At 45.5% G+C, this 10000-nt stretch overlaps 1 protein-coding gene across 1 annotated transcript in view; it reads right to left on the bottom strand.

The window, feature by feature from the left end:
- klhdc8b (kelch domain containing 8B) overlaps nucleotides 1-10000 on the bottom strand; it is a gene marked incomplete at both ends in the record, with an annotated part of 84811 nt that overhangs the window by 39902 nt on the left and 34909 nt on the right. The window lies entirely within an intron of this gene.

The raw sequence follows: 10000 nt of genomic DNA, 5'->3' as shown, positions 1-10000 counted from the left end.
GCTCTGTTTGCCTGTGAGACTCTTCAGGCAGTCTCGGAAGATCATTTTAAGACTATTTCTGTCTCTTGGCTTGTGCTTGAGGCTGACCCCACTTAAACCTATTGTGTACTCTCCCTAGAGAACCGTGGAAAAGTTTCCATAGACCGCCCTGACTGAATATCGACATCGGTTTCGCTTCACTCAGTGAGGCCAAGAGCGATTTCGGGAAGGCAGGATATATCTCCCGACAAAAAAAAAGATCCGGGAACCCTATAAGCATAGCAGGTCATCCGAGAAAGATGGGCTCTTTATGTATTTGTGCCAGTGCTGACCAAAGGCGTTCTCAGTTTTCAAAGCACACGGTACACATGAGCCATTCGATGACCTTTGGAGGAAAGTTTCAGAGGACAAGTCTAAACAGAGTGCCGCAGTGTCATTATAATATTAAAAAAGAAGATTACAAAAAAAACAACCAGCTCAGCAGGTTCTGTGTCCCCAGCTGCCAGCCAAGAAGTACAGGGGGATGAGTGGAGGAAAAGAGTGAGAGAGAGAGAGAGAGAGAGAGCAGAGAGGAAGGAGAAAAGGGGGGAGAGGGATCCAAAAGTGAGAGAGCGGGAAAGAGAGAGAGCGAGAGGGACAGAGAGAGGCTGCCAGCTTTGCACAGATGTCAGGCATTTACCAGCACTGCATTCAAACACAGGGAAATATTATTCACAGATAGAGACACGCAGGAAGAGAGACACACGTACAAGAGTGGTGGAGAGGTTGAAGAGGAAAGATATTCAAATGTTTAACAGTGAACTTAAAGTTACCACCATTCATTTGAGCAGTTATAGGTATTCATCCAGAGGTACCTACAGATGAGGAAGAGTGCACCTCAGGCAAACAGCTTATCAAGGGCAAAATGTCATTATTCATACTGCATTACCAAGTGTCCATTTTGGCCAGGCTCAGACACTAAAGTTAGATAGCATTAGAAACTCACTCTAAGATGCAAGGGGCAATGCCCTAAACAACGCACACACACACACACACACACACATACGCATTCACACACCCACACACGCGCACACAGACACACTATCTTCTTTAATATTACACTAAGTCTCTTAGGGGTGGGTATCGCCAACCACCTCGCGATACGATACGCATCCCGATACAGGGGTCGCGATACGATATGTATCGCGATACATGCGATACGTACGTATACGATACGTATCCCGATATTTTAGGCTTATAACAAAAAAAAATTGCCTGTAACTCCTTGACAGTACATCATAACATATTTCTCACCTCATGTGGATTCTACAGAAACTCTGCTTTCAAATTATACCATCAACTGGATGATGGGCAAAGTATGCAGGCAGGCACATGAACCAAGTAGACGCTGTACAAAGAAACAGACAAAAAAAAAAAAAAAAAAAAATTTTTTTTTTTTTTTTTTTTTTTTTGCACGTGAAGTATCGATACTGACGCCTCCGTATCGATACACGTATCGTAAAGAGGCCCGCGACGATGTATCCCCGTATCGATATTTTGAACACACCCCTAAAGTCTCTATTGCTCGTAGCTGGATTGTTATCTCCTTTGTCGGTCACTTTGGATAAAAACATCTGCTAAATGACTAAATGTAAATGTAAATAAAATAAATACACACACACACACACACACACACACACACACACACACACACACACACACAATATATCCATATTGCTTCAATTGGGTGTTTGGGTGTTCAGGTTTGAGGACAGAGGCATCAACCTTTCAACTTCTGCAATGCAACTTCTGTGTACAACATCTACAGTCTTACATACCTTCACACACTTGGCGGCTGACACCACACACACACACACACACACACACACACACACACACACACACACACACACACACACACACACACACACACACACACACACACACACACACACACACACACACACACACACACACACACACACACTCTCCTTTCCCTCTATCTTGTGATAGGGTGTGTTGCTGACTCAGGCCCCTCAGTCTCACTGGGACAAAGCCACTGACAGCACACTAATTATGACTGAATGGAGTAAGGGTCATTGAGTGTGTGTGTGTGTGTGTGTGTGTGTGTGTGTGTCCGAGAGAAGTGGGGTGACAGCAAAAAGCCTCTTCTCCTCTGTCAACTACCACTACCCACTGGCACAGTGATTCTCTGGTGCATTGATGCCCGTACGTCTGTTAGGAGTGATGGCCTTTAGTAAAAAGCCTCTGGTGCTGAAAGATGGGGCGAGTTGGAAGTGGGGAGAATGGGGGTAGAGGAATGGGATGAGGGAGAGATGGTGGCAAAAAAAAAGCAAGATGCTTGTCTTCCTCTGTCGACTTTCTATGTCAGATAAGTATTGTAATCTCTGCGCTGATCCAGTTATTCTCCTGTCCATTTAATGCCACCTCAGAGTGAAGGCCTTTAGTAAAGGTCTCAGTTACAGGGGGGGGGGGTGTAAACCCCAACCTGAGCTATCTGAATGGTTTTGTTACAGTGCCCTGGACACAAACACACACACACACACACACACGCACACATACACACATACACACACACACACACAACCTATAATTAAATTTAGTTAAATTTTTCTTAAATTGAGAAAAAATCTACTGCATTACACACACACACACACACACACACACACACACACACACACACACACACACACAAACACACACACAAACGCACACAACACAAAGAGAATCCCTCTCCTGTCTCTCTCTCTTGCTCTCCCTCATTATAGCATCATCTGGGCAAATCTGAACAGAACCTCAAAAGAAAAGACTGTCACTCTACATTCTAAATACATAATTGTGCTAGACAGTGTGTGCATGCATGAGCATATATGTCTTTGTGTGTTTGTGTGTTGTGTGTGTGTGTGTGTGTGTGTGTGTGTGTGTGTGTGTGTGTGTGTGTGTGTGTGTGTGTGTGTGTGTGTGTGTGAGAGAGACAGGCACACACAGGGAACACAGAGAACAAGGAACGGTAGCAAGACCACTTGCCATCGCACATTAAAGTGTGTCTTTGTAAGGAAAGGAACAGGAGGGAGAGCAGAGAAGAGAAAGAAAAAAGAAAAAGAAAAAAATCACAAACCACAGGTTGAAATTGCACCCCATCCTACAGCTTAGACTTCAAAGGGCCGTTTAATGGGCCTTGGTGGGGCCTGTCTGCTGTGCTCCGTAATAAGGAACATCTAACAGCCATTAACCAAACACTTTCACTAAAACAGCGCAGACATTCTCAGACAAATATATTACATAAATCACATGGGGCCCTTATTCTATAGCGCAACAAGCGGACTATGCACCTTTATTTGCTCATTTCACTGACACAGGCAATTGCCATTGTTGCTGAGTAGTTGGCATCATTTATGGCGTGATTAGCCAGGTGTATAACGGTGTTAGAGGGTAGCCATTGGCTCTTAACAATGTTTGAAAATAAATAATACCAAAATAAATAATAGGCCTTTAGAGTCAGAGCAATGCTTTTTTATAATACATTTTATACATCTGCCCTTCTGTTACTCTTGATTTTAACGAGGATCCATTATACAATATCCAATTGCATATGTGTACAGTATTAGCAGTTGTAGCATTCCTAAACATCTACAGGAACATGAGAGAGGCTGGCTTTGAATGAGAGTTGGTTGTCTGTGCTTTTTAGAAGTTTCACAGAAATTGTGTTGCTTTGAAGGAACTCATTTATACAAAGAACTCCTACGCCTGTGCCTGGAAACACCCCAGCATGAAGCGGACCTACCCACGTTTGTGCTAATCTTGCTCATGTTAAGGATCTAGCTCTTGCTTAAGGAAAATTGAATCTAAATATTAGTTTGGAGTTTAAGCTCTTGGAGAAGTCTGGTAATCCATTTACAAACATAATCAAGACGGCTAAATGTTTATCCTGTATTGCACAAATAAAATGGCAAGACTGACTGTTTTCAGTTGAACAAGGCCACATAAACATAGTCAGTAGACCATAGTAACGCTGCACATGGATACGATTCTATTCTACTTGGCCAAAGAGGGTGCTTCTGCATTTCTCACAAAGTGCTGTGGAACACCTGGCACGTCTACGGTCATCACGGTTTAATGTCAGGGAATGTGTTAGAACAGATATGCAAAGGTGTTATGGTATTAAGACCCTACAATTGACTTTGTGGCAACAAGTTAGCAATATAATTCATAACGTTTAACAAAGCGTACCGACTGCCCTTGACACAAAGGGAGTCTGAGAGTCGTGGATTGGGGTTCTGGTGTTGTATGAGCAGCATCCATGAATCGCAAACGATAGCCAACCATGACAACTCCTCCCTCTATTGGTGTCTGCACCATAGCAGCCCCCTTATTTAACTCACACACACATGCGCGCGCACACACACACGCACGCGCACACACACTGATCTCCCTAGAGGCTTCACAGCCCCAATCACACAGTCACATCTAATTAGGGCACTTCTACTCTGATCTCTGCCCATCTCCCTTGGAGACGCCATGGCAACTGCAAGCGCACCAAGTGACAATTAGGAAGCGGTTCTGTGGCAGCCAATCTAATAGTGTCGGGGTACACACTCTCATCCCTACAGTCCCATACAGTACAGACCACACACACACACACACTTACACACACTCACACACACACACACACACACACACACACACACAAAAAAACACAGAAACACACACACCTAGCTGACAACAGCTGACCTCACACACACTCACACACACTCACACACACACACACACACACACACACACACACACACAAACACACACACACACACACACACACACACACACACACACACACACACAGACACATACAGAAGCAGAGAAACAGGTGCCTAAAATGAATTTATGCAAATCCGCTGCACTTTACCGACTGTGAAGGCTAACGAAACACACTCAATGACACATAAAATATAAAAGCATTTAATTACCAACCATGAAAGCATAGCACACTGAAATTCACACTGAAAGAAACACAGACAGACAGACACACAAGCGCGCGCACACACACACACACACACACACACACACACACACACACACACACACACACACACACACACACACACACACACACACACACACTCACACACTCACCCTCTCTCAAACACACAAACACACACACGCACATAAAAAAATCGTACACTCAAAGATTCACATGCACACCCGTATCTACACCAATGCATGCACACACATGCACGCACACACACACACAATCAGCTGTTGCAAAGCTGCCAAAATCACAGAGAAATGCTCTTATTAAGCTGCCCACCTGCTGCCCCTCACCTGCACTGGCTCAAAGCAATCAGGCATATTGTTTTCATTTCTGAGGGGCTGGGGGCTTGGGGAGAGATGCCGGACGCATGACAGCAGCATCACCATTACCACTACCACCACTGACATGGTCATAATCATCAAGGATCTTTATTAACCATCTTTGCTGCCATTCATCATCATTGTTATCTTCATTATCATCTACATAATGTTATTAATCACCATTGTCACCATCATCATCAACATTATAATTCATCACCATTATTACCACAATAACACCAAAATTACACAGTAAGTAAAGAAATAGAAATACGTTTGTTTGTGAAACATGCACTCAGAAATGTGCTACACATTTCAGTTGTACTTCGCATAGGATGCTTTTTAGATACACCCTGTAAAGTGTGCCTTACTCAAACTCACAAACTCACAGAAAGGTGAGTTTGTTTATAGAATCATCACCAAGATCACCACAATAACACCATCACCAACATCATCACTGTCATCACGATCACATCCTCAGCTTTCCATCATCATCATCATCATCAACACCGTCAGCTTAATTATGATCAACCCTCATCATCATTATATCAACATATCATTATTAACACAGTCACCTGTGGTAAAGTCTTTTAAGGTTTATCAAGTAAAACACATGAGCGCACCTCTAAGCTGAAGGCATGGGTGAGTCCCCCTAGCAAGCAGGAGCAGACAGGCTTGGCAAGCGTTGGACAAGCGAGGGACATTTGGAGGGGATGTGATGGAGCCTAAGTGGACTTCAGTGGATCGGCAGAGTGTGAGATTGAGCGCTGAGGGCACAGTCAGAGGAAGCGTTTTAATAAACACACAGCGAGGCCAGACATGCCCCCGGCCAACAGTGGTCAGGAAGGATCTGGGGCAGAGGAGGGTGAAAAACACATTTACTGGAACGAAGATGACAATGCATTTGCTGAAAGAACTTGGACATAAATACTGAACAATTATGGTGGTGATAATGATGATGGCGACGATAGTGATTACAATGAAGATGAAGACTATGACGACAAGGAGGGAGATGTAGAAGAAAGAAGAGCCTGCAGCTTTTTATAAAGCAGTCCTTGATGATGAGGGCTTTGTAACTGACCACACAGCTCCCCTGTCTGTTCCAGGCGAGAGATAAAGTGGCGACGCCCACGCTGGCATTTAAAGGGCACTTTATTCAGTCTGCTGGCATCCTGATCAATAGCTGCTGTATCATTATTAGCTCTCGCAATATGGCTCCAATTGCTCCAGGAATTGCGCTGGGGCAGACTGACTCGAGAGCGGGGGAAAGAAATAAAAGGATCTTATTTTGTGTTTAGGGCCTGACAAAGTCACTAAGCACTTTGAGAAGGTTAAGCTCACATTAAGGTCTGTGTCGCTTACTTGACCCAGAAAGCAAATAAATCAAAAGGGGGAACACTCACCAAGGGCAGGTCTCACCAAAAGCAATATACTGCACTTCACCAATGGCCACTGACTGGATTTGAGAATGAATCCCCATAACATGTCAAAACAGAAAAATGCCCTCCATGGCCTCCATTTCACACAGAAAGAGAAGAAAACCTGGCAGACAACAGCTGACCTCGGAGAGCATCTGTCCCTGGCCTGGTGCACTGCCATGTTGTTGAACCACGGCTGGATCTATTTAAGACCCCTCTATTCAATGGGAAATGATGAGATCACTGCATTTGCCATGACCAACTGGTCAGACAGCAGGGTGTTTCCAGTTGGAGGCTCCTTCCACTGCGCTGTAATAAGGATCGCTACAGGTAGTCATTTCTGCCCACTGCGAAAGCAGTATATAACGACTTCCCTCTGTGCTCAGTAGGCTTATCCTCTGATTGGCAATGAACGATTCACAATCTACATTTAAGTTGCACAGTTGGAGTTTTACCTCTAATGTATTTATTTTTTTCTGTTTATTTTATCTAGTAGTATAGTCATTTTTTTGTATATGTATAGCACTGGGAGTAGTCCTCAGATGAACTGGCCATAAACAAGTGATATATACATTTGTTAATACTGTGCTTTTCATTTATATACAGTAACCGGCCACAGCCACGGTCGACAAGTCCTGCCTCTCTCCGCAACAGCCATTCCCCCAAGGACTGAGCAGGTCCCCATGTAGCAGTCGGCGGGCAACTCCTTCACTGGATTCTACAGGCCCCCTGAACAGTGATATGACAAGCTCATCTATGTACCAAAGTATCCTTTTGCAACTCATTGTAGTGCATTGGAATCCCCTCTGTTGGGGCTTTCCGTTGGTATTCGAATGGGGCTTCTATCTTGCACAGGTCGAGAGTTATTCAGGAAAAGGAAGTGGTTTTAAAACAATTCTGTCGCAGGGCACTAGTACCCCCATCAAGGGGAATTAGCTCAAATGGTAGAGCGCTCGCTTAGCATGCGAGAGGTAGCGGGATCGATGCCCGCATTCTCCAGTTACTTGGGCTGTGTAAGGCTTCCTTTTCATCACGGCACCAGCCACCTGCTCCTTGTGCTATTTCGAGGAGTAGTGCATCTTTGGCATAGAGGACATTCTGACCTGCGAGAGCGAAAAGACTGCGCCCAACGTGGGGCTCGAACCCACGACCCTGAGATTAAGAGTCTCATGCTCTACCGACTGAGCTAGCCGGGCTTTTGCAGCCAGCAGGGATGCTTTGACTTCACGGCAGAGCGAGGCACCAGACAAACGGCCAACCTCCTGTCTGCCTGAAGGTCGAACGTTGAATCCTTGAGCCCCTCCCCCAGGTTGCACAGTCTCTGTGGCGCAATTGGTTAGCGCGTTCGGCTGTTAACCGAAAGGTTGGTGGTTCAAGCCCAACCAGGGACGAAAGTGCTCATTTTCCGCGGTAGGTTTACCAGCCTTTCAGAAGGATGTCCTAATTCTCACCAGAACATAGTTCTTTTTCTTCAGGGCTCAATGTCTAAAAATGGCCAGTACGGGGATCGAACCCGCAACCTTGGCGTTATTAGCACCACGCTCTAACCATCTGAGCTAACGGTCGACAAATCCTGCCTCTCTCCCCAACAGACATGCCCCCAAGGACTGAGCAGGTCCCCATGTAGCAGTCGGCGGGCAACTCCTTCACTGGATTCTACAGGCCCCCTGAACAGTGACGTGACAAGCTCCTCGTTAGTATAGTGGATAGTATCCCCGCCTGTCACGCGGGAGACCGGTGTCCTTTTATCTGTCCTTTAGCACTGGGCTGAGTCGAAGAAAGGCCAAGAGGAGAGCGAGCTGCATTGGCCGGCCATGTACAGAAGCGAATGGCCGAAAACCAGAAACCACCAAGAACGACGAGCTGTTGCCAAAGGGTCAACAGAGAAGAATGGTTGAAAAACGAGCAACCCCCAAAAGGGTCATGTTTGAGGCCACCTCATCTATGTACCAAAGTATCATTTTGCAACTCATTGTAGTGCATTGGAATCCCCTCTGTTGGGGCTTTCCGTTGGCGTTGGAATGGGGCTTCTATCTTGCACAGGTCGAGAGTTAGTCAGGAAAAGGACGTGGTTTTAAATCAATTCTGTCGCAGGGCACTAGTGCCCCCATCAAGGGGAATTAGCTCAAATGGTAGAGCGCTCGCTTAGCATGCGAGAAGAAGCGGGATCGATGCTAAATATATATATTCATACATATACATATAAATGTGTTAAAACTGTGTTCTTTATCTACCTCATTGTTTGCTTTTGTGTAAGTTATGTGTGTTTTGTGTATTTTGTGCAAGTGATCCCTTTGATCGCGTGTTTCTGGCCAGTTCATCGGAGGACCACTCGCAGTGCTGCCACAGGAAAGACAAGACTTTAACACGAGGACAGAAAGCAGATCCAAGGGACAGAGGAAGGACAGGTTTCCCTGGAAGCGTCTCCTGATTTGATTCTCGGGAATGTCAGCTGGAGGACGAGCCTTTAAATATCATCTGTGCTGTCTGCAGGAGACCACAGCTTAATCCCATCTGACCTTATCCATCAAAACCATATGAAGTCAGCTCTCAGCCTGGGTTCAAATAGACCCTCCTTCCATCTTTCCATCCCAATGTCTGGTTCTGTGTCACTTCTGAAGCAGCAACTCCCTAATCACTCTCTCTTCATCCCCCGCTATCTATCTATTTGTCTATCAATCTATCTATCGTCAGGGCCAGTGGATTCAAACGTGCACCCGATTCAAAGCCCCGGACTGCAATTTCAGTCAGATCGTTTCCCTCCTGACCTTGCTTGCTCTGTGTGTGAGAGGTACCCACATCTCCTCATAACCCAACATGGCAGATGTGAACAGAAGGGAAAGGAGGGAAGTAGGAGTGAGACGGTAATCACCAGGTCTTCATTCCCAGAAGGGGCTGTTTATGAGCTGAATAACAAGCTACCTGCTAACGGCATGAAAGGGGTCGATGAGAGACTCGGCATAGAAAGAGGGAGGAATGGCTTGAGGTTTCACGCATCAGTGGGAAATGGGAAACAGTTCAGCTGCTGCTACAGCTCTTGGCAGCTAATACAAAACAGGCCTTGCATGGACAGCACTTAGAGGAATCTTGATCTAGCTATCCACCTGTGTGAGGTTCTTTTCTTCTTTCAGATTCTCCATCTCTCCCTCCCTCCCTCCCTCTCGCTCCCCCCTTCTCTCTGTGCCTTTCCATCCCCATCTTTTTTTTATATCCATGCCCTCTCTCACCTGTCATCACGGTAACACACCACTATTCTG

This window comes from Sprattus sprattus (assembly GCF_963457725.1).
Source record: "Sprattus sprattus genome assembly, chromosome: 16".
NCBI lineage: Eukaryota > Metazoa > Chordata > Actinopteri > Clupeiformes > Clupeidae > Sprattus > Sprattus sprattus.
The sequence above is the reverse complement of the archived record's forward strand: the minus strand, read 5'-3'. Positions and strand labels throughout refer to the sequence as shown.